This window comes from Protopterus annectens, chromosome 3.part1 (assembly GCF_019279795.1).
Source record: "Protopterus annectens isolate FY-2018-M chromosome 3.part1, PAN1.0, whole genome shotgun sequence".
In the NCBI taxonomy this organism is placed as follows: Eukaryota; Metazoa; Chordata; order Ceratodontiformes; family Protopteridae; genus Protopterus; species Protopterus annectens.
This window is the reverse complement of record NC_056732.1, coordinates 531,227,169-531,253,927: the sequence shown is the minus strand read 5'-3', so window position 1 is coordinate 531,253,927 and position 26,759 is coordinate 531,227,169.

Below are 26,759 nucleotides of genomic sequence, written 5' to 3'. Positions count from 1 at the left end.
GGCCTAGGTTCGGTGTTTGAATAGGCTGAAGGGTGGGGGGGGGGTCCAGCATTAGGGGTGTTAGTTAGTTGGTCTGAAATTGATTTTATGAAGTGCTTGTTAAAGTTTTCAGCTATTTGTGATGGAGGGGTATTAGGTGATAGGGTGTGCTCTTCATTTCTTCCAGGGTTAAGTAAAGAAGATATGGAGTGCCAAAATTTACTGGGGTTGATTTTATGCTGGAAATGAAACCGGGAATAATATGACTTCTTATTTCTGTTGATTAGTTTTGTCACTTTGTTAAGTAGTGTTTTGAAATTAACATGATTTTGTTCATTTTTGTTTTGTTTCCAGGTTGAACAGGTTAGGTCCCTTTGCTTCATCAGGTGTTTACATTCCTTAGAGAACCATGGTGCTGAGTAATTTTTGATTATTTTCATACAGATGGGAGCTAGTGTATTAAGTATGTGAAGGAAGGTGTTATTAAAGTATATACAGCATCAGCATAGTAAAGTACATGTACAGTAGCTAATGTGATACTGTCTATTTTGATGACATTCTGAGTATGTGTGCACAACTGTGGGTAAAAGCCAACCCCCCCTCCCAATGCATATAGACCTGACACCCATGTACTGGTCTGTAGAGCTTGCATAATGACTGCTAATGTATTATACTGGTGAACACATTCCGCTTACCTGGATGCTCCTCTGATGTGGATGCTGTGGCAACCACCACCGGGATGTATGGCATGATGGTTGGGTGGTAGCTGTGCGTTGATCCTAGATTCACCAGGAATTCCTCTGTGGCTGAGAGTGGTTGTTCTGTTGCAGACCCTCCACCTGTGACAGCATGATCCCCGGCAACAGCAGCTGCCCTTTGACTTGCGGCATTGATCATGTATGTGGGCCTGTGTTAATCCTGCTTATAGATCCTGTCCTGCTGGCCAGTATCATTAACAGCCCTTACAAGGTTGGCCCACAATGCAGCCCACTGTTCATGATTGTGGTGACCCCTTGACAGCAGAATGTGATGGTTGAGTCTGAAGGCATCCAGTATAGCATCATTTTCTGTAGATGAAAATGGAGGATGTTTCTGTCAGTGCATCATTCCTGCAAGACAAGAAGAGGGGAACACATTACAGGACCAGATATGTGGATATCCACTATGTACAAACCCTACACACCCATAGTGAGCTGCAGTATCCACTGCTCCTTCACATGTCATATCGCACAGTTTGGCAACGTACTACATGTGTGACCATCACCAATATATTAGCACTACTGGGTATATCCCTATGTGCTGTGACATATTCTGCTGTATGTCTCTACAGCCATCACTGCAGTTTACTGTGGTGTGTCCCCTATGGGCAAATCTCTACTAATATGTGACACGGCCACTGTCGGACAACTAACAGTGTGTTATTCTAACAACTATGTGGGGGCAGTCCAGCCACACCAGTATGCCACAATGACAGACACCAATGCAAACCTGTTGTCATATATGTTCTCTGTAGGCATCATACTCTCAACTATGCAGATGTTTGCAGAATGTCACCATATTTGCCTCATAGCTATGGTCCTTCTTGGACAAACTTGTGCAAGTCTGACAAATGGTTGTTCACTTTTAATCACTGACGCTTGCACAAATTAGTAACAACAGAAAGCGATAGGGCGGTTTTAAAACTGATACTCTGGTTTATTAATTACACGACAGGTACAAAAACTTAAAGCGCTTTTCGTCTGATTATACTCAGACTTCCTCAGAAGATAAAATGACATTAAAAAACACTTGTTTAAGTACTCAACAGCTGAAAAAATGCGGCAAAAATACAATCAATTAATCCATCAATATGTACTCAATCTTGAACCAGAATGCTTAAAGTAAAAGTACTGTTCACTTACTTTAAACAGTATCAACTGCATGCATACTGAAAATAAAACTTTTGAGGAATAAAAACAAATACAGTTGTTATTCAAACACTCTTATATACTACGTCTTAAAAAATAGACGGCTATCTTTACAAACTTCTTAGTTTTAAAATGCTCATGATTGAGCATGATTCATTCAGCCCTGGGTAACAGAATGCATTTAATTTTAGCTGCCACAACAGTTCAAGTTCTTCTAGTTTAAAAGAAACTGGACCATCCCTGTTGTCATTCACAAACTGGTCTATTACCATAAATTTGAATTGATGCTGAGAATTCAAATGGGCATGTTTAGCTAGAGCATTATCAGTTTTATTGTGTTTTATAGCATAAATGTGTTCATAAATTCTCTCACGGAATCTACGTTCCGTTTTGCCCACGTAAAATACTGGGCACACTACACATCTTGCTAGGTAAACAATAAACCTGGTGTTACAGTTAAATTTAGGTCTAACCTTATAATTATGTCCGTTAATCTCAAAACTGTTACTAGTGTCAATAAATTTACAATAGTTACAATTTTCACACTTGAAGGTACCCACAAGTCTAGGCACTTTTGATTGACGTCTCTCAAGAAGTGATTTTAAATTACTTCCTCTCTTATATACTATAGATGGTTTATTGCCAAAACATTCAACCAAATCATGGTTTATTTTAAATAGGTCCCAGTTTTTATATAGAATTCTAGCAATGTGGCTACTTTGAACATTGAAAGTTGTTATGAAACTACATTTAAAATGTTCTTCTCTTCAAGGTGGAAGTGTTGATTCATTTGATTCTATATCTAAAGAAATTGTACTATTATTAGACGGAAATTTGACTGTTAACATTGGCTTCAATGAAGATGTTTCTCTTTTATGTGTAACTTCATCAATGAAAGATTCTAAAAGGTCTTCTGGATAACCTCGGTGTTTAAACATATTTTTGAAAAATTCACATTCCTCAAAAAAGTCCGTATTTAGACTTGAGATGCGTGAATCTCTTACCAACTGTCCTTTAACTATAGCCCTTTTTTGATGAAAGGGGTGGCAACTTGTAAAATGCAAAAAAGAGTTAGAATAAGTTGGTTTTCGAAAAATTTTGGCTGTATAAGATCGTAACTCTTTATTTTTTACTAACCAAATGTCCAGATATGAAATGGCATCCGTATTAAAACTATATGTAAATTGTAAAAATTCTGTTGAAGAATTTAATTTTTGAATCAATTCTATTGCTGTTACTTCATCTCCTTTGAATAACACAAAGATGTCATCTAAAATCTAGTATAATATAAGATATTTCCTGATAAAGTCATGTCGTTAAGTAAAAAGTTTGTTTCCCAGAGGGCCATGACTAGATTAGCCACACTGGCCCCACATGGGGAACCCATCGCTAATCCTACTTTCTGTAAGAAAAAACTATTGTCAAACATAAAATAATTATTTGTTAAAGTGAAAGCTAACAATTCAGTGATTAAGGCTATGTCCCTGTTAGGTGTTCCATGCTTATGCATTATTGCTACTACCCATTCAATACTAACAGTATGTGGAATGCATGTATATAAATACCTAACATCTATAGTTAAAAAATTCGAATCATGTCTAAATTCCATATTATTCATACTAGACAAAAAAGACCAAGAGTCCTTGCGTACTTATTTTTCTAACACTACGTACTTTTGTAACATAGTGTCTATAACTTTAGAACATGCATAAGTAGGAGAACCTCTACTATCAACTAGTGGTCTCATAGGTGGATTATTTAAGTATTTATGAAGTTTAGGGATTCCAAATAAGGATGGGTACCTAGGAAAAAGCGTAGTCATATAATTGAGGATTTCTAAATCAATCTGTCCCTCTATAAACAAGTCATTCAAACAACTTTTGATCATATTGTAAGCTCTATTAGCTTCTGATCTTGAACTTTGTTGGTAAGTGTCACTATTCAGCAAACAATGCATACGGTTAGTGTAATTGAACTGGTCAAACACAACTAGCCCTCCACCTTTATCGGGTTTACAAACCCGTACATCCTGTGTTTGTATATACCTTACCAATTCTAGTTCACCAACAAAATCTGTAGCACAATTAGAAAATTTGTCATTCAAAGACAAAATATGCCTGAAATCTAACTCACACATTAACTCAAATGTCTGAAGCGGGGGGGGGGGGGTAAGGGAGGGTTAAATGTACTAGGGATTCGGAACTTATCACTCAATGTGTCGACATTGTTTAAAAATTGCAACTGTAAGTTCAATTTCCTTGTATACATTTTGAGTTCCATGATAGATTTGGCTATGTCCATATGTTGACATGGGACATAAGTGTAACCCTTTGCCAAAAGTTCAACCAAGTCACCAGGAATCTCACTATTTGAAAAATTATATATCTTAAAGTCACCATCCTTGTTGACAATAATCTTTGGTTGTTCTTTTATTAATGAACAAGGAGTGTTCCAAGAAGCATTGCCATAGTCAAGATGTAATCTCAGACAACACTTATGCTGCAGTAATATTTGTTACTCTAATCACATTCTTAGTTTATATGGCCAATATGTATAATCTGTCACGGAGTTTGGGCCTTTGCCTCCAAGTACATCTGGCTTTGTCCTGATTTCTTACTGTAGGAGGTTGAGAGGTATGTTAGGCATAGCTCTCATGCAGACAGGGATGGATGTCCTAAAAACAGGAACTTAGCCAGAGTATATCAGGGACATTCAGGGACACTTTTACAGTGTTACTATTATTTCTGTCTGACATTGACAGACTGAGAGGAGATGAATTACAGTACATCAGTTGATGTTATGGAGTGTACACCTTTAGTTGTTATCACTATATGTTTTATGTGTAATCCACTGTCTTTACCACAACAGCCAACTGTTTTAGAAGGGATTGACAAGGACAGAGCAGAGATGTGATTCAAAGCAGGGACAACTGAGAGACTGTCTCTTTGTGTCAGACAGCAGAGTATCACTGACATGTCATTAACATAGCTCTAATACAAGCCTACTGTTTTAATCCATATTCCCCATACCTCCATCCTCCCAGCTGCATCCCTTTTTATGGGGAAATGTAGTACATATTTGGTAAAGTGATGTATTCCTTTTATTGAAGCATTCCTCTGCAAATGATATGCACATACGCTGTCTGTGTGAGTAAAACGACATACAGACCTCTTACCCAGAAGCTGTTGCTTGCCTTTTGTAGGTAACGCTCATTAACAGGTAATTGCCTGTGTACCAATCGGTGGCTTAGAATTGCTAACTGCATCCAAACAGCTGAATTGCACTATCATTAGTGAATGACATGGCACCACAGTGCAATATATAATGCCTTCATGTAGGCCTTGGCCTCTTTCTTAGTTGTTGAGATGGATATTACTGAGGTGTGGAGACTACAGCAGTGAACAGGGTAACTACAAATACTGTCCACTGTAGAGATGTATGAAGTATATCCACAGTTTTGCCTCAGATGTTTGGTCAATGTCCCATGACAGTGCGGTCATCTGGCAGGTCACTGGCAAACATTGTGGGTTGAGGTCAGAAGGGGAAGAGAGACATGTGAGTGTCACACTTCATAACTGCACATTTGGATGGTGCAGGGGTGCAGTGATAGTGTTGTTGCCTCACAGCAAGAGGTTCTCTGGTTTGATTCTTGGCTGGAGTGCCTTCTGTACGGAGTCTGCATGTCCTCCCTGCATTTGTGTGGGTTTCCTCTGGGTGTTCCACTATCCTCCCATTTTACAAAGACACACATCTAGAGTGTTTCTCCCTGAGCCTCCACTGAAAATTGGATTTGTTCCAAGTCAGACTTTCCCGGTTAACAAATGTTAAATAAATAAATAAATAAATAACCATCAGAATATGCATGGTAAGGCAGTAGCTTTTACTCTATCAACTTACTATCTTTGTAGGGTCAAACTGTGTAACATGTACCTATCTCTGGGCCTTTGCCCTCCTTTTATGTATGGGTGTGTCTGGATCTCTTGTTACATGTGGTTGGGAGGTGTGGTTGGTCTGTAGCAGCTACCTTAACATACAGTCATGCATTCTCCAAGCTGCAGCTGCTGCTGCAGCCTAGGACACAATGGGAGGGAGTGTGAGCACTTTGGAGGCCTGCAAGCTATACGTGTAACTGTGACAGCTGTGGCAGCCCTGTCATTACAGCAGAACCAGGGTACGGATATCCATTACTGTTCATTCGAACCATGTGCTTAAGGTACATCTGTTATGGAACAGTGCCAATAGGAGAGTAGTAGGTGAGATATAGTCAGGCTATATGAATATGCACAGTGTGTCCCTACCTGCAGGCCTATGACTTGCAAAACTGAGCAGCTGATAATTCTGTAGCTGTAACCTATAAGGATTAAAATTGTATGATTCAGTCATTACTTGCTGATTCTACAAGGGTCTGTCAATGCAGTGACAATTTTAACACCTCTGCAGTAGTGGGGGTAGAGGAGACTGTCAGTTCCTCTTGAACTATGAAAGAAAGCCCTGAACAAAGGCTTGCAATTGAATTACTTTTCTGGCTGTAGCTGGACTACTTCTAAGTATAGTGTAAAACAAGGTCTGAGCCAAACATAAATGAGGGTGACTAGAAACAGAAAAGAAGCAGTTTTTTTACAGAAAGTAAAGAAGATAACAGTGACCCACACAAATCCCATTATATGTCAAAGGCATGGGAATTCAGAGTTACTTCATTATGTCTGTCATAAGTCATACAATGCATTATGAGAAAGAGAAGGGGTTGAGGGAGAACAAGATCATGTTGATACATCAAGCCCCATTGGTAGCCATGTTGGGGAAACAGGCTAAAATTACAAGTAAAGCACTTAGAGTGATTTTTAGGTGTTAAAATAGGTCAGACAACAAAGATAGAGTGAAAAAAACAGATTTTTTTAGTTCTAGGGTGGAGTTTTCCTTAACTAGTAGAATTAAATGCTCAGCAAAATAAACTAGTTGAATTGCATGCTTTAAGGCTTCTGATTTTTAGTCCAAATGCTGACTGGCTCTTCGACATCTTCCTGAAATATCAAAGTTTATTGTAATTGAGGAGTTGTTAACTATCTATTCTTGCTTCTACTTCAAAGAACTTTCTAACAGACATTTAACCTGCTTTGCTATTCACCAGTGTCTGCAGTGGGAATATGTGCATTTCATCTTGAATGCTAGCAAAATATGCTGTATTTGTTTAAAATATTTTCCTTACAATGCAGCACAGAATGAAATAAGTCTAACTTTCCGTTCTTGTTTGGATTAAGAATACTTTTTTTTCTTTCTACCGAGGCAACATGTTTTTGTGCATGATATTGTATTGGTAGCTACATCCCTGACTTGCTACTTTGTAACATACCACTTCATCTATACCATTATTCTTAACCATAATAAACTAGTATTTTTTTATGTTGTGAATGTTTCCAAGATTTGTAAGATTATGACACTTATTGTTTTTTCACAGGGAAATAGTCTTTAATTTTTAACAATGGATTATGAGTGAGTTATTATTTATCAAGCGTTCTATACTTTTCTGGTGATTTGTTTTGTTTTTTCACAAGTCCTATGTGCCCCACTATCTAGCTACTGTGCACATATTGTACCTTAACAAGAAAAGGAACCTGTGACTGCCACTGACTTGAACATGGTAATTGCAAGTTAAATTAGCATCACTGGTACAACAGGTAGCGCACTTGCTGACCCAGAGAGCCTTACATTGAAACTTTTACATTCACCTATATCTCTTTAAGAAAAAGAGATCTTTTTAGGCAATTATACCATAATTTGTATTTACTGACTAGGGTTGAATTACCATATAACATAGCCCCCCTGCTTAAAGTACAAACCCTAAAATAATAACTAGTTTTAAAAAAATATTTGTGTTGTTTTTGCTATTAAAGCATATGAGGACCTTTCTCTTAAAGAGATATACGAGTATGAAAGATGTTTTTCTTAAAGAGAAAGGGGTTGGAAGGGTGACCTAATGGTTAAGGTGTTTGCCTTGCAAACACAGGGTGCAAGGTTTGAGTCTCACAAGGAATAATTGGCTAGACTTAAAATGGCTCACAAGGGCAGTTTGCTTAGTGCAAACCTTTATTTACTATGAACCTATATCCCGGGAATCATCTCTGTGTCACTGCTGGACAGAGGCACAACAAACTAATGGGCACAGTATTTTTTCATATAAGGGGTGGCGTAAGCCACAAAAATTTGGGCTAGGCTTATAAATGCCTTAGGGCAGATAGCCTAGTATAAACCTATGAACCTATGAACCTATGAATGGGAAAGGTTTAATGTACGGGTTTCTGGGTCAGCTGCATACTAGTACTTTAATGCTGGCAAGTTGTATCATGTTACTGTTTTAAATGCACTTAAATATTGAATGTCTTGATGGTTATTTTATCTGAGGAAGTTTTACATATTGTGAAATGAAAGTGCTTATCTAGTGAAAAATAAAGTTTGAACTTTTATTATTGTTTTATTTCCAAGTTTTAATAGCCATTAACAGCTTCCAACTTGGTTTATAAAAATGGCAATTCCGCTTCATTTTTTTCCTTGTAAAAAATATCCTTGTTTGTATAATAGTTCTTTGATTTCATCTTGATTTCTCTTATAAATTTCTTTCTTTCCTTCATTAAACCAACAGAAGTTGGAATGAAACAGCAAACCATGTCTGTTATGAAATAATGAGTGCTTTCATTCCTTTAAAGCTTAGACCGGAACTTCATCAGATTAAAACACCATAGCAAGAACCACCAGTAAATACCAAATTCATCCAATCAATGCAAAGTGAACAATTTGTACATAGTGACTACATAAATTTCAACCAATAAATAATCAGCTTCACTTAATTTTCCATTAAATGTTTTTAGAATGAGTTAAAAATAAAAGCGGATAAATAAATATCCAGTACATACAGTCAAATGAAGACTTGTAAAATGTCAAAACATCATCAATTGTAAGAAGACATCAGTTATAAAAAATATAAAAAAAAACTGTGCAGTGGTAAACACAACAAAAGTAAAAATAAACAATGAATTCATTCAAAGTCTGATTGCCCTTAGTGATAGCAGACTAGATATAGAAATCTTGTCATTGCTTCCTGACAGTTGTGGAGTGTTCAGTAAAACCTACCAATACAATTCCCTGTATTTCAGCTATGCTGACCAATTTCCACCTTTCACATAAATATCAACTTTTTCCAAAACACAAAAGACAAATTTTTTAAATTTGGGCATTGCAATGCATGGTTACTTAATGCATTATCAGGGTCTTTCTTTTTGATAGCATATGTATGCTAGTATATTCTCTCTCTTAAATTCTTTTTAATCTTCCCTATATAAAAGGCCATACAGGACAAACAAGTCACTGCTAAACCACACCTTTGGTACTGCAATCATAATTCCCTTGGATTGTAAGAACCCACAGATAGTTACCTACAGTAATGTTAGTTGTTTCGCAAATGAACCTACATTGTTTACAGTGACAACACTTCCTCATAATTCCACTTTTGTCAAGCATTTCTTTTTTTTCTCCACTAAGCTCTTGATATTCTTGTCCTTTTTATATACTAGTCTCAGACATTTGCCTAGCTTGTTGGTCAGGTCAAATGTTGCAAATACCTATCTCTAGTTCTTTTCCACTAAAGATTTTATTATTTTAAAATTATCATTGTAAGTTAATACTGAGGTCATATTAGGATTAATGTATACCTTTGCCATATCTTTCTTAGACTCAGGCTAAAGTAAGAGTGGGGCATAATGAGTATGTCTACTATGTACTACAGTGGTAGACCCGTCCTCCATAAGCCAATTAAGATAGTTTCTTTGTAAAAACATCTCTTTCATAATGTTTAACTGTATATGAAAGGTGTCCTCATCAGTAACTAACCTGGTCAGCATAATCATTTGCCCCTTGACCAAGTTTCTTTTTTGCCAAAAAGGATGGTTACTGTCATAGTACAAAAAATTGTTAGAGTAAGTCAGCTTTCTATAAACAGAAGATTCAAGCCTTTTATATCTCTTGTTCTTGTGCAAGTGCACATCTAAATAATTACAACAGTCAAGGTCAACTGTGTGGGTGAAAAACAAAAAAAAGATGTAGAAGTGTTGATGTACTGCATAAACTGATATTTTGGTGATTCCGTTGTCCCATAAAATCAAGATATCCAGAGATCTATAATATCTATAAATGGACGGGATAAATTCCAAACCAAAAATAAATTTTGTGTCCCAAAACCATAAAATAATGTTAGCAAACACTGGGGCAGATGAGGCTCCCATGGCCACCCCAGTTGGCTGCTTAAAATATTCACCATCAAAGTACATGCAATTGTTTCTCAACACCAATTCCATAAAGATAGTTAACACATTGATGGTATTTTGTGTAGAATTAGTCCCCAATTCCAGGGCTTCTGTAAAGCATTCCAAGCCCTCCTGGTGTGGGATAACAGGAAATAAATCAATAACGTCTATACTTAAGATGAGAATTTCATTCTTAAATTCACAGTTAACTAAATTCCTCAAAAGTTGCCATGAGTCAGTTAAAACATGAAGTTTATCCAGAAAAAAATCTTGTAAGGTTCACATCAATAAATCTGGCAAGAGGCTATGTGTTAGAACCTCTTGCCATAACTATTGGTACCATAGGAGGGTCTGGCAGTGACTTTTGAATTTTAATTATCCCAAATATGGAGAGAATCAATGTTGTTTTTACTTTTAAAAAGTTAATTTCACCAGGGTCAACACTGTATTTCAAAAAATCTCTTCAAGTATCATATCTAACTTGTAATTGGAAATATCAATTTAATTCAGTGAAACAGGTGTAAAAATATACTATCATGTAAAAAAGTACACATTTTTGCTTTATAGGTCAAATTTTCCATCAAAACAACCCCTCCTCACTTGTCCTGTTTTATTGCCCTAATATTTTTGTTGTTACTTAATTGCAGCAGTTTATTATGCTCATATTTATTTAAATTAAGCCATGTCCTTTGTAAATTCCTGCTATACATAGCTCTCAAATCTGCTTCACATAATTTGTCAAATAATGCAATCAGGGGCAAGAGAGGAAGATTAAATGTACTTTCTCTGTGCAAAGAATTACATTTATTTTGAGAAGGTTTATTCTCAAGTAGTAAACTTAAATTCAGTTTTCTAATAAATAATTTGAATTCCATAATCATATCTACAACATTAAATTTAAAATTTGGAATGAAGTTAAAACCTCTGGAAAATAATAAACCATGCTGTTAAGTGATACCAATGTCAGTATAGTTCAGTGGCGGCTGGTGACTTCAAATTAAAGGGGGGCTGCAGGAGTCAGCTGAATGGGTGGGGCCAATGGGAAGGGGCATGGTCAACTAGAAAGGGGTGGGGCTATGCTCAAAACCACAACTGGAACTTGAATTAAATACGCTGCCCTGGGTGTCAAACCATCATTACGAGAGTCCAATCAAGACAAAATGAAGTGTAGAAGAAAAAATATTTCAATGCATTGACTACATGACAACTTACTTAATATCTAGATGGAAACACAAAGGTTGTGAGGCATGAAAAAATAAATTACTTTTTAAATACATTACTGGAATGCCAGTCAAAATCAAGTATAAAAAAAAACAAGCATCCCTCAACTCAAGCCACTTCTCCTTGCACTGCAGTTCTAATTATAATTTATATTCAGCTTTATAAAATTGTCAAGTAGCATGCTGAAAGTAGCAATCTCTGTGATACCCCACTTGTAAAAATATTTCTTATCCAAAAAAGACCTGCTGCCTGACAACAACTATCTACTTGTTTCATGAGGAAGACATTATCAAAGTAAAAAAATGAACAGCAAACAAGAAACAAGCTCAAGATAAATTGCTTAAAGGATTACTGCACAAGTTATGAACCACACATGATAGACTGGCATTCTGTTTAGTTTACGGGTAAAGCCTGCAAAGATGACTGCAAGTCTCCAACAAATGTAATAAGCTTCTGAAAATACTGTAATCCTGTCATATGCATTTCAGTACCTAAGGCTTATACATTATCTAGTTATATAAATATTCTCTGCATGGCAACAAAGAAAAGGCTTTCAATGTTGGTAATTCTTTAACAGTATGCTTATTAAAGCTTGCTTGCATCTTACAACCTCTGACAAGCTTACCTGATGGTCATTAAAGCATTGCTACTTAAACACAGAGCAACAGGGCACTGCAACATCATGCATTTTCTGAATAATAAGAAGCATAAATCAACAGTATAAAATTATGACAAAAAACCAGAACATTCTGCAAAATCAAGGACAGATGAAAAGCCACAGTTGTACTTGTGGTCTACCTTGGATGGGGTAATACTCTGCACACTTAACTGCATAACTGCTCCTTGCCTTGCTTGGACACATCCAGAGCCACTACAATGGGGAGTGGGGTGCAACAAGTATGTCACAATTTGAAATGTCTCTGGCTGAGCAAGAAACTGGATAAAGCCATACACAGAAGTGGGACACAGGCCAAAAAATAAGGACAATTTTAAAATATCGCTCTTATAAACTTAGAAAGATAATAGAATAGTAGTAGGTCTTGCATTAGTATGAATTTTCTGAGGAGTATGAAATCTAAAACTCAAATGTCTACCATTATTTTCTAACTTCAGTCTTTAATGATTTGCCACTTATTTGCCAGAAAACCACAATTTTATGAAAAAAAGACCAAAAATGTGATGCAAAAATATAAAATTGCCACACAATATAGCTGGAACCTGTCAAAAAAGGGACACCTTTTTAATATTAACACTGTTAGCTTGAGCAGCTGACAAAATAAGACCATCTACATGCATTTCTGAAATAAAAGCAAACTATAACTCTGATCATTACAGTTATTTATAATTGCAAAACCTCCATGTTTTCTTCCAAAATTGCCATTTGCGGAGGGATTATTAGGGGGAGAGCAACATTTTGAGCCAAAATTGGAGACAGTTGAGAGGTTTGATTATTCCTAATTCTATAAAGTGATTTATTTTCACATACCTCTCAACTTCTTAATGCAGGAAATCTGGACAAGGCCAAATATATTGGGGGAACATACAAACAGTACTAAAAATTGCTCTTGTATAAACTTAAGACAGTTGATAGAATAACAGGTCTTGCTTAAGCATGCATTTTTCTGAAGGTTATGATTTCTGAAGCTCAATGTCTGTCATTATTTAGTGACTTTGCCAGGAAACCACAAATTTTATGAGGAACAAACCAAAATAAGAAGCAAAAATCTATTCATTCTGCAAAGATCTGGACACTTAAGAGGTATAGTTCAGCTGGGGCTGTCTGAGTCTGCTGCCCTTCCCCCCCTCACAAACTCATGGTTGAATGCAACCTCCCCTCTGCAGCCATTCCAATGTCCCATTTACCATAAACACTGTAATGTGCGTACTTCTGTGATGATTTGGATTTCATTTGAAAGTTTTATTTTGCATTTTGCAGCACAAACCCTAATATATATCTGCTAAACAAAGCAATGCAGTCTCACAATGAAAATAGACATAGCATTAAAACTTCTCTGATCTTGAAACTCACATTCATTAAAACAGCACTGAAGCCCACATTCAAAGAAAACACATTTTGCCAGTGGCAGATAAAGATTAACTTTGGGCTGTTTTCAAATCATACGCCCCTTAAACACGAAACATACACATGCTCTTTGATACACCTTCCTGACCTTGTACAATACAGTACAGCTGTTAGACGGCATCTTAAATTTATTGTTTTGAACATTTTTCCAGTAAGCAATGAAACAAAATGCATGCACCAATAATGACAAAACTGCCCAATTCAGAACATTTCCATCATAAAAGTCTACTCAAACTTCTACAGTCCACCAGTATCAGTAAATATGCACAATCTTTGAAGAAGTAAAAGACATCTAAATAATTCCACATTAAAGAAATCTGTAATTAATGAAGAGGTTGCTGCTAGCAAACAATGTTATGTGTCATTGCTTCATCTACAAATAAAGTGCCTGTTGCCCATGAGGAATAAATTGCCTATGTTGCATTAAAAAAATGATAAGCTAGTAATATCGCAATAGGGAATGGATGGCAAACTGATAACTGGTACATAGTTTCTAGGTATCTTCGCCAAAAAGGACTGCAGCATCCACCCCCTTAACAAGGCAGTACAGTATCAGTAATGCATCTACCCACTGTGGGAGTAGAACCCACATCCTTCTGCATCAAAGGCAAATACACTACCTGTTGTGCTATTAACAATGCAAGCAGACTCAGCATAAGCAGCACTAAACCTTTGTTCTCCTGCAGCTCTCAGCTCCTTGTAAAATCTACTCGAACTCAGCTGTATCTCTGAACTTTGCAACACAAGAAATCAGGAAAAAGCCCAAAGTTTTTTGGGGGGGGGGGGGCAAAAGCCCAAAAATCAGGGATACATTTTAAACATTGCTTGTATAATGTTGGAAAGTTGCTAGAACAAAATGCTGTGTTACTACCATACATTTCACTGCCAAGTCTTGAATCCATGGAACCCTGTGCAAAACAGTCAGCGCAACATATCACTATGCCAAATCAGCTGTTTTGTGAAAGAGAGGAAGACTGAAACTTAAATGGCTATCATTTAGTGAATTCAATTCTCACCATAGCTCTCAACCTCATAACAAAAATAACGTGGACAAAGCCAATAATGGGGAATACAGCCCCCAAACATATTCAGTAAATTCAGTTCTCACCAGAGCTCTCACCCTTAGCACAAACACCTGGATGAAGCCAATAATGTGGGGAATACAGTCCCAAAATAGGGACAAATTTCAAATATCCATGTTATAAACTTAGAAAATTGCTGGAATAAAAGGTTTTGTGTTACCATGTACTTTCTGAAGAATATGAAGTCTGAAATTCAAATGCCTGTTATTTTTGTTTAACATTTGTTAACCAGGTAAGTCTGATTTGGAACAAAAGCCAATTTTCAGCAGAGCAGGGACAAACACTCCAGACACATGTCTTTGTAAGATGGGAGGACATGCAGACTCTACAGCCAAGAATCAAACCAGAGAACCTGCAGCTGTTAGGCAACAATGCTATCAGTGTACCACTGCATTACTGACTTAGCAAGTTAAAACAAACATACAGAAATCACAGATTTTATGAAGCACAGAACAAATATGAGGCAAAAATCTGCAAATGTTTTACAAATGGTGGTGGGTAGGGAATTCAGGCCCTTTCCACCTGCACCCAAGGAACAGGGTTCAAGCCTGAGTATTCTCTACCCACCATCATGTGTTCTCTAGCCACCAGTATATAGCAACTGGGGCATTTTACACACACACACACACACACACCTCTTCTCCATAGCCTGCAGTCCTTTCCTGAATAATCTGCAGCAGCCCTGGATTCACACACCTTAATCCAGTTGCAGCAGCTGGTTTCCTTAGCCCACCTGTGCAAACTAATGGCTGGCTGGCTCTGAGAGAAGGCTGCAGGCGATGCAGTCTGGTGTCCTTCTGTTCTGTGCAGCCGTCACTGCACAGACTTTTGGGGCTGCAGGGCAGAAATGCCTTTCTCTCCTATCCAGACTGCCTAACACAGCAGTCTATAGTTCTGTGGGTACCAGGATCTCCAAGCACGCATGTGTGGAGTTCCGGGACTTGCAAATTCTTTTTTTTTTTAATTTTGTATTTCGGTTTTTTATTTATTTTCTTCTACAGGTGAGGGGTTGCAGTCCTATAGCACGAGCCACCCCTGGTATAGTTATAAAGCTTAAGTCCTTCAAATTATAAAGTAGTCATCTCCTGAGAATGTTTTCTTGCCATTGGAGGTAGGGTTTCTTCTTCCCTTTCCCTCTCTGTTGTGTAGTGACCTGGTTCCAGTACCACTAGTGTGAAGTCCATTGTTTGTCCACACATTGTTGTCATGAAGCTGGTACCTTGTCCCATAATTATGTCAATCTCTTCAGAGGAGTGATAACCTCATTCTGAAACTTTTGACCTTCATTATTTTGGGAGTAATAACTGTCCCCTTCACAGTGTGTGTAAGATAGAAGTTCCAGGGGAATGGGTAACCACTTACTGTTTGGGGCATGGGTAAACCTGTTTCTGCTCATACTCTTGCAGATCTCTGTTTAATTTCTTCTTCTTCCTTTTCCTGATATCATTACAGTATTGCTCAACTTTGTTGAAAATTTGTGTGTAAAACTCCTCCAAATACAGATAAACAAGTCATCAATTATTCATCTTTGCAATAATGTAATTTCCTCTTTCAGTTTGCTCAAAGAATGCTGGTTGTCTTGAGCGAGCAAGTGCATAAGATCAAGTCCAGTATGATCAGATAATTCAGTCAACTCACTGTGCAGTAAAGAATCTTCCTGCAGATTGTTGGGAAATTTGAAAATCCTTAAACCCTTAGGTACACGGTTAGCAGAAATACTATCTTGAAAAAACACATTATCCAGTTGTAAACTTATGTATTTTGTCAATAGTTTCTCCAACCTGTAGAGTTTCTCTTTTGAAGTTAGATCACTTCTAACCGATGAATGATCAGTCACAATTTCATGAGTTCATGTAAAGTCTGTATTGAACCAGAATTCAAGTGTACGAACAGAAATGGACAATCAATGGACTTCACACCAGGTGTACTGGAACTAATCTGCTACACACTGGTGGGGGAAGGGGAGGAAGAAACTCTACTTCCAATGGTAAGAGACCTTTCTAAGAGGTGACCACTTCAAAATTTGAAGGACTTAAAATTTATAACTTCACTGACATTATTATCACTGAACACAGTTCATTATTTTCTAGAGGTTTTAACTTCATTCTGAATGGTAAATTCAATGTTGTAGAGTCGTTTGTGGAATTAAAATGAATTATTAGAAAACTGAATTTATGTTTACTACTTGAGGATAAACCTTCTCAAAATGAATTATTTATTTGTACAAAGCAAGTAAATGTAAGGCCCCTCTCTTGCCCCCAGTTGTGTCATTCAAAAAATGATGTGAAGCACATTTGAGAGCTATGTATAGCAGGAATTTACAAAGGACATTGCTTAATTTAAATAAAGATGAACATAATTTACTGCTGCAATTAAGTAACAACAAAAACATCAGGGCAATGAAGCAGGACAAGGGAGGAGGGGTTGTTTTGATGGAACATTTGACTTATGCAAAACTGTGTACTTTTTTATATGACAGTATATTTTGTACACCTGTTTTGTTGAACGCAGTTATTATCGCCACTCCACCCATTGATAGGGGGTTTTGACAAAGTTTGTTCCCAGGAGATATTTGAATATTATAATGAATTTAAACCGAGAAAATTCAATTTAAGTAAGGAAGAGAACCTTTTACTGAGAGAACTAAGGAGTAACAAACAATTGAGATTTATGAAACCAGATAAGGGGGGTGGAATGGCTATAATAAACAAGGAAGATTATAATAATAAAATTTATTCTATGTTACTACAGGAAGAGAAATACCAAACTGTTTCTAAAAATAAAATAAATATCTCCCATAGGAGAATTCAGATGATTTTAGAAGATTCACTGTTACAGGGTATCATAAATGAAGATTCACATGGTTTTCTAGTGAACCAAAATCCCATTATTCCTGTAGCTTTCGGGATACCGAAAGTACATAAGGATATCCAAGACCCCCGTTTAGGTTGATTATAACTAGTCAGAATAGTGAAACTTATACCTTAGGGGTGTTTGTGGACCGAATGGTCATGAAGTCCTTAGATCCAATTGACCATCTGTTAAAGGACTCTTGGGATTTTTTGAGTAGAATTAGCCAGGATGCGTTTTGAGAAAGTATGTGTTTTTCCACTGTGGATGTGGTGGATTTGTTCACTTCAATTCCGCATGAAATTGGATTAGAGTATTTTTATGATGTATTAGTGGAGAGGACATTCTTAAGTAACACCATTGTGAACTTCATTATGGTACTAATGGAAATCATTTCAAAAAATAATTATTTTACATTCGAAGAGGAATACTACCGTCAGGTTAAGGGTATAGCCATGGGCACTAGCTATGCTCCATTGTTTGCCAATCTTGTAATGTATGGGTGGGAGAAACAATATATTTTTAAAGCCCCTATCTCTGTGCATTGGATTCGCTATTTGCGATACCTGGACGATATTTTTATTTTATGGAAGGTGGGAGAGATTAATGAGGAATTCATGGAATATCTAAATAATATTTGTGAATATTGTAAATTTGGATCTATATTAAATCACTGAATGCTTAAAAAAGTGAACAGTGATTGATCGAACTTATGTAAGCAAAAGCTTACAATCTCAAACTGTCAAAACAGCGATTTTTTTCCCAGGGAAAAAAAATCGCTGTTCCAAAACACATACACACAGCACAAGCATGCCAAACAAACAGCAATCCACACACATACACCTAAAATCTGACACCTAACCTTACACTAAACTATACACACACCACTAACTATCCACTTACCTTAACCCAAACCCTAACCTAAGGTCTGTCACTATCGCACACTCACCTCACCCGCTCCCTAACCCTAACTCACCTAACCCACCCTAACCCTCACGTCCACACAATCGCACACATACCTAACCCACCCCCTAACCCTAACTCACCTAACCCGCCCTAACACTCACATCCACACAATCGCACACTTACCTGAACCCGACCCGTAACTTTCCACCACAGCACTGAGAATACCGAAGCAACAGAAATGGACAACCAAATTCTTTCACTAGGAAAAAGTTTGGGTTTCTGTTGCTTCGATATTTTAAGCTTTTGCTTACATAAGTTCAATCACCGTTTGCTTTTTTAAGCGTTCGGTGATCTAATATAGACCCTTAAATTCACTGGTACTTTTAACAATAATAGTATTAATTATTTTGATTTTTTGATTAGTAAGAACTATGATAATAGGAATTTTTAATCTCAAATTTATAGGAAATCCACTTCCTCTAATGATTACTTAGAGTTTAAAAGTAACCACCCTTTATATATAAAAAGAAACGTAGTAAAGGGTCAAATGGTTTGGGTAGCCAGAATGTGTTCTAACTTGGATATAGTGAAAAGAGAAATGGGCACATTAGTAAAACTTTTCTCTGAAAGAGGTTATCTGTCAGGTTTTATCTTACCCATTTGTGAGCAAGTCACAAGTGAGTGGGGTGGTAGATATAAACCGTTGTTGGGATTCCAACTAGTGAAGGAGAATGAAGTTAATACAAAGAAAGATTACACACAATCTATGGTAGTAACTTATGGAGAATCTTGTGATAAGATCAGGGATATTGCTAAGAAGAATTGGGTGCTATTTAAAGGGAATGAGGAAATACTAGCAGTAGTAGGAGGACAAGAACCAACTTTTGTCTATAAAACTAACTATAATTTAAAAATGTTGTTAGAACACCCTATTAATGTTAGGAATAATGTGAGAGGGACTTTTAGATGTGAGGCATGTGAGTATTGCAGATTTATTGTAGTTGGGTTCTCAGTATTACTGGAAGCAAGGGACAGAGAGATAAAACTAGTTACCGGGTCCTGTTCGAATAAGGGTCTTGTTTATACAGCTATTTGTCAAGAGTATCCACATTTTTATGTGGGCAAGATGGAAAGAACTTTCAGGAGGAGGATTTATGAACATCTTTATGCTGTGAAAAAACATGATGAAAATAATGCCATATATAGACATATTAAAAATTATCCCAATCACTTTTTTCCATTTGGTATTTTGGAGGTTACTGATAAAAACCCGAGAGGGGGGAATGGAAAAACAATTTGGGGTGAGCAGAAATGAGATGGCAATTGAGGCTTAATGCCACAGTGATACCGGGCATTAATGACAATGTATCAATTAAACCTGAATTGAAGTACAGGGCTAGTGTGTTGTGATTTGGTAGGATACTTTCTGATAGTAAATAATAAATGTGCATATGTAAAAATTATATATGCAACACATTTATTTTTCTTATTTATTTTTCCTTTTACTCTAATGGAATTCTTCAATCCTTATTAAGTATTTACAGGGTTAATTGTTTTTTGTGATGTCATTGGTTAATTGTTTGGTATAAATGTGGGTGTTTTTTTAGTTTACACAGTTCTGAAGAAGTCCTAGAGCAGGATGAAAGTGCTTGACTGTGTTGGATACAATTCTGTGTTTTTATTGGAAGTGGTGGATTTATGTGCTCTGCTTTTTACCTGTATTGGATTTTATGCTTGGTGTTCATTACAGCAATAAACCTGTGTCTTACTACCTGTCTAATTCATTCCATGCCCGTTGGACTTACATTTTTCGAGGTTGCAGCACAGAGTGGTTTGTTTCTTCTTGGTGGTCTTCTCACTCTGGACACTGGTTTGTTTATTCTGTACTTTTTTATATGACAGTATATTTTGTACACCTGTTTTATTAAACAAAGTTATTATTGCCAATTATGGATTAGATTTGCTACTTGATGAGCTTTTTTTTTGGAATACAATTTTGACCCTGGTGGAACTACACCATTGATTCCCTTCATATGTGAGAAACCTAAAATCCACAAGTCACTGTCAGACTCTCCTATGAGACTGATAGATGAGGCAAGAGGTTCTAAGTCAGAGTCCCTTGCCAAATTTATTGATGTGAATCTTAAAAGATTTTTTTTCTGTATAAACTCATTTTTTAACTGACCCATGGCACGTTTTGGGGAATTTAACTAACTGTGAATTTAAGAATAAATTTGCCTTCTTAAGTATAGTCATTAAAAATGTATTTCTTGCTATCCCACACCAGGAGGGCTTGGAATACTTTATGGAAGCCTTGACATCGGGCACTAATTTTACACAACAACAAAAAAATGTGTTAACTATCTCTATTTATTTTGTGTTGACAAACAATGATGTCTACTTGAGGGTGAATATTTTAAGCAGACAAAAGGAGTGGCCATGAGAGCCTCATCTGCCCCAGGTCTGCTAACATTATTTTATGGTATTGGGAAACAAAATTTATTTTTGGTTCTGAATTTATGAAGTCCATTTATAGATATTACAGATACCTGGATGATATCTTGATTTTATGAGATGATAAAATTGCCAAAATATTTCAACTTATGCAGTATATTAACACTTCTAAATCTTTTTTGGTGTTTACCCACACAGTTGACCTTGACTGTTGTAATTATTTAGATGTGCACTTGTACAAGTAAAAAAGAGCTAAAAGGCTTGACTCTTCTATTTATAGAAAGCCGACTTACTCTAACAGTTTTTGCACTATGACAGCAACCATCCTTTTTGTCAAAAAAGGAACTTGGTCAAGGGGGAAATGATTAGGTTGTCCAGGTTAGTTACTGATGAGGATGCCTTTTATATAGAGTTAAACATTATGAAATGGATGTTTTTACAAAGAAACTATACTAATTGACTTTTTGAGAAAGTGACAACAACTGTAGTACAAAGCAAACATACTCATTATGCCCTACTCTTAATTTACCCTGAGTCAAAAAGGATATGGCTATGGTAGACATTAATCATAATACGATCTTGGTATTAACTTACAACGATAATTTTGCAAGAATAAAATTTTAAAAGAAAGGAACTGGAGAGGGGTATTTAAAGTCTTTAACCTGACCAACAAACTTGGTAAACATTTGAGAATAATATATAAAAAGTACAAGAACATCAAGAGCTTACTTGAGGAAAACAAAAAGGAAATGGTTGACAAAAGGGAATTAGGAAGAATTGTGGTTATTGTAAACAAAGTAGGTTCATTTGCAAAACAACTAACATTACTATAGGGAACTATCTGAGGGACTTTAGAATTCAAGGGAATTATGATTGAAGTACCAAATGTATGGTTTATGCACTGACTTGTTTGTCCTGTATGGCCTTTTATGTAGGGAAGACAGAATATAATTTATGGATGAAAATATACCAGCAGACATGTGCAATCAAAAAGAAAGACCCCACTAATGCATTAAGTAACCAAGCATTGGAATATGCATTGGGATGTCCAAATTTTAACAAATTTATTTTTTGAATTTTGGAAATAGTTGATATTAATGTGAGGGGTGGAGATTGGTCAGCATACTTGGAACATAGGGAATTATATTGGCAGGTTTTACTGAATACTACACAACTGCCTGGAATCAATGATAAGATTTCTATATCTAGTCTGCTAGCACTTGGGGCAGAGAGACTTTGAATTAATTCATTGTTTATTTTTACTTTTGTTGTGTTTAGGACTGCAGATATATATATATTTATTGTTTATAATTGATGTTTTCTTGCAATTGATGATGTTTTGACATTTTACAAGTTTTCATTTGACTGTATGTACTCACTATTGTTTATTTATCAACATTTATTTGAACTCATTCTAAAAATGTTTAATGGAAAATTAATTGAAGTTGATTAGTTATTGGTTGAAATTTATGCATTGACTATGTTCAAATTGTTCACTTTACGTTGATTGGATGAATTTTGTATTGGTTCTTGCTCTGGTGTTTTAATCTGATTAAGTTTCATTCTAAGCATTAAAGGAATGTAAGTGCCCATTATTTTACAACAGGTGTGGTTTGCTGTTTCATTCCAACTTCTGTTGGTTTATTGCTTTTTTGTATGCAGTTTTTTCTCACATTGAGGTTTCTTTCTTTTATAGTATTGTCTATTGTTACTCTTTAAATTCACCATTGCTTCTCTACATATTCTTATTCAACATATGCTTGCTTTTCTTTCTTTCCAACTTTTCTTTGCCAGTGTAAATAACTGTCTTTGTATTTTCTTTAAAGGTAATCTACTATTCAGAACAAATATTGTAAAATGGTTTCATAGTAATATGATCCTTTCATAACTGATTACTTAATTTCCTTTTCATTGCATTCCTTTTCATTTATTCTTTTCATACCTTTACTTATTTTTATATATTCTTTATTATAATTTATTTCTATCCATATTGCAAAATGAGCTGAAAAGTATTTTGTAATGATTTATTCTTCTTCCATCATACTTATACCTTCTGAAACTATAAAGTAATCAATTTCAGTTTTAAAAATACTCCTTATATATGTTCATGGTTCCGAACCACTTTTCCACATTTCATTACTTCAAACATTTTCTTTTGTCGTTTTCCTCTTTTATTTTTCTTTTCCCTTAAATCACAGTTAAAATCTCCTGTAATTAGAATATGCATGTTTACACCAACAAAGGTAATATTTTTTGAAATAAATGTTCCCTTTCCTTACCTGTTACATAGGCATAAATATCTTTAATTATATACTCGTTTTCTTGCCATCTTAAGTCTGCAATTGTTAATCTTCCTATTATTACTAATATAGCATCTAGTGTTTTTACTACCGTCCTACATAATATTGCTGTTCTAGAACACTTTTCATTCCCAATGTTCCATACTATTTCCCCATTCCATATAGTTTGTGGTGCACTCTTTCATCATGAGTCAGAAGTCTTTTGTCTTCTAATATAATATCAACATCACATTTGTTACACTTTCCTAAAATTGCTATTCTTGTTATAGTCTTCGTGCTATTAACACTAACTGAACAAGTCCTCAGGTTATTCCTTTATCTGTTCCTTAATTTAGGGGATATCATATTCCTCCTTTATTGCTTACTTCAAATTCATATCTATTAATCATTTCCTTTTTTCTTTTCTTTTCTTTTATATTAAAGCCTTTACATTTTTTATCTACCTCTTACTCCTTTACCGATTTAATTTTTTTCCTCTCACTACATTCCAGTTTACATCTTTTTCATCGCTGACATCCAATTCTACCTCTATCTCCTGTCTTTCATCATTTTGTGTGAATGTCGACTTACACCTATACTGCAAGAAGTGCATACTGCCAACTGTAGTACCATAAGCAGGGAAGACTAAAGCATTAACAGTAATAAATTATATGCAATACATCTTTGTAATGCAATAACTGTGGAATTACAGCTTTGTTGCAACACCTGCATAATGACAACTGTTGTGCAATAAAAACATGAAATTATAGCAGTAAATGATCGAAGGTTTCTGTAATAAAGTCTGTTGTGCAATGCCTGTGGAAGTAGGGCTGCTTTGCAAGAAATCAATTATTAAAACTGCTCTGCAGTAAAAACACAAAATATTATCAGTATTTGCATGAAGGTATATCTAATGAAGTCTGTTGTGCAATAGGGCTGTTTTGTAAGAAATAAATTATTAAAACTGTTCTACAATAAAAACATGAAATAATATCAGTACCTGCATGAAGGTATGTCTAATAAAGTCTATTGTGTTATAGGTGTAGGTAAAGAATTGTTTTGTAAGAAATCACTTATGACAACCGGTCTACAATGACACATGGAGCAATAGCAAGAACACCAGAGTAAATCTTTTACAGCAGGATTGTTTTGTTTTCACCATTGCATGTCAGCTACAAGCATTCAGGCTGTGAAGTATGGTGCTCCAGTCAGGTATAACAGTGTACTAGTTGTAGACAGCAAATAACCCATAATCAGATATTGGTTGTTGACTTCACAGATATTTCAAAACAATAGCAATGTAATGTGTACACATGAATTATAAGTAGTAATATATACTTTGCCTAGTATGTCTGTCAAGCTTGAATGTCATGCATGTGTGTTCAACTGTCACTGCAGTCAGGTATAAAACTGCACCACTATTAACAGGTCATATTATGGTACCAGGTGTGCTCTAGGCAAATGTATGTCAGTCACTAATCACCAGTGACTCAGTAGCTCAGTTTACTAAATGCTGTGCACACACAGACCAGGGTTCGAATCCAGTGCTATGTAGATCTAAATATCAAAGTATTAGTCACAAAATGTTTACAGACATTCTCTCCACAGGAACTACGAGTAAATGAGCGAGTAGCCCATATTATGAGTGCATTATTGTGTGTTTACATGCCAGAGACTGTTACAATCATTACCAGGAATGTGAAAATACAGCATAAAAAACAGGAAATAAGTGTGATAATAAAATAAAAGAAACTCAACGTTTTCTGGAATTTATAAATTCCAATGCTTTGGATCAACTTATCCAGACTCCCACCAGGGACAGCAATATCCTAGACCTGGTCATTACCAACATGGGCAACCAGTGTTCCACACCAGAGGTCAATTCCTCATTGGTCAGATCCGACCACAAGCAAATCACCCTAGATATCCACATACCAGCCCCACCCCCCATTAGGGAAATCACCTTAAAAAATTTCTCCAAAACCAACTTCATGCTTCTTAAGACAGAAGTGGCAAACTTTACGACACCCATCCTGACGGACAATAGAGATATGACTGCTGAATCCTATACAATTGCACTTTATAAGCACTTACACGAGTGCATGGATCATGCAATTCCTAACAGAACCAAAATGCTATCCTCCAAAACAAGGAAGCCAATCTGGTGGTTCCCCTGCTATAAACAAACTCTACAATAGAAGAAAGAAACTGATGAAAAAAAGAGTAAAATCCCATGATTGGAGGAACTCTGTGGTCAGCCTCAGTAAGAAGCTGAGATCCCTCATAAAATCCTCCAAAGCTAGTTACGAAAACAAAATCGCCACTGATTCTAAAGAGAACCACAAAGCATTCTATAGCTAAGTCAAGTATCTCAATGGCAACACTCAGATCTGCTCTGAGTTACAGCACAATGGCACTAAATACACAGAACCAACTGATATTGCCAACATCCTGGCAGATAGGTTCAGTGCTAACTTTACCCCTCTCTCATCCCCTAAAGGGCCCATCTCTGCACCAGAAGAATGCAAAGTACCTGTAATCACGGCTGCACAGGTGAAAAAACACACTCTCCAAAGCCAAGAACACAGCATCCATGGGACCTGACAACATCCCAGGCTGCGTTCTACATGAACTGCAGAACGAACTGGCACACCACCTAAGTACCATGTTCAATCATAGCCTCACTTCAGGTTTTCTGCCCACTGAATAGCGCACAGCAACGGTTATCCCACTCCATAAAGGGGGAGCCACCAAGGACCCCGGGAACTACCGCCACATTAGCCTGATGAGCCTGGTCTGCAAGGCTATGGAGCATATCATGGAACTAATAAACAATGACATTGGTAATCTCCAAACTCTGTACCCTACCCAATTCGGGTTTGTATAAGCAGATCATGTCTCTTAAACCTGATAGATTTCTTTGAATTGGTCACCAAAGCTGTAGATGAGGGTAAGGTGGTTCACACAGCCTATCTAGATCTCGCCAAGGCTTTCGATGCCATCCTCCACTCTGGAATTATAGACAAACTCACTAAACTAGGTATAAATCCCTATGTCACAAGAAGGGTTGCCAACTGGCTCACTGACCGAACCCACACTGTGAAAGTAGCAGACTCTAAATCCAGCTTCGGACCAGTGACAAGTGGAGGACCACAGGGTTCAGTCCTAGGTCCTCTCCTGTTTGGTATCTACTACTCTGATGTACAGGCTAACACAGAAGGTCTTTGGCTAACAAAGTTCGCAGATAACTGCAAACTAGGAGCCATAATCAAATCTCCTAACGATGTGGATATCCTACAAAAGGGCATCACTGAGACAGATGCCTGGTGTCAAAGCCATGGCCTCAAGCTCAATGCCAAAAAGTGCATTGTCATCCTTTTTGGCAAAAACTCTGCACCCATGAACAACCACATAGGCGGTACTCTACTTAACACCGAAAGTGTGATAAGAGACTTTGGGACACACATGGACAGTAGTCTCTCCTTTGATAATAACATCGCCATAGTAGTCAGAAAATCCTTCTACATGGCACACCTCATCACAAAAGGTTTCTCATCCAGGAATAAAGAGGCCATTGTTCCCCTCTACTCATCACTCATTAGACCCATTATAGAGTACAACACCCCTTTTGGTATGTACCTCACAAGACATCTACAACAACTGGAAACGCCACAGAAAAAACTCACAAAGAGGATTACTGGCCT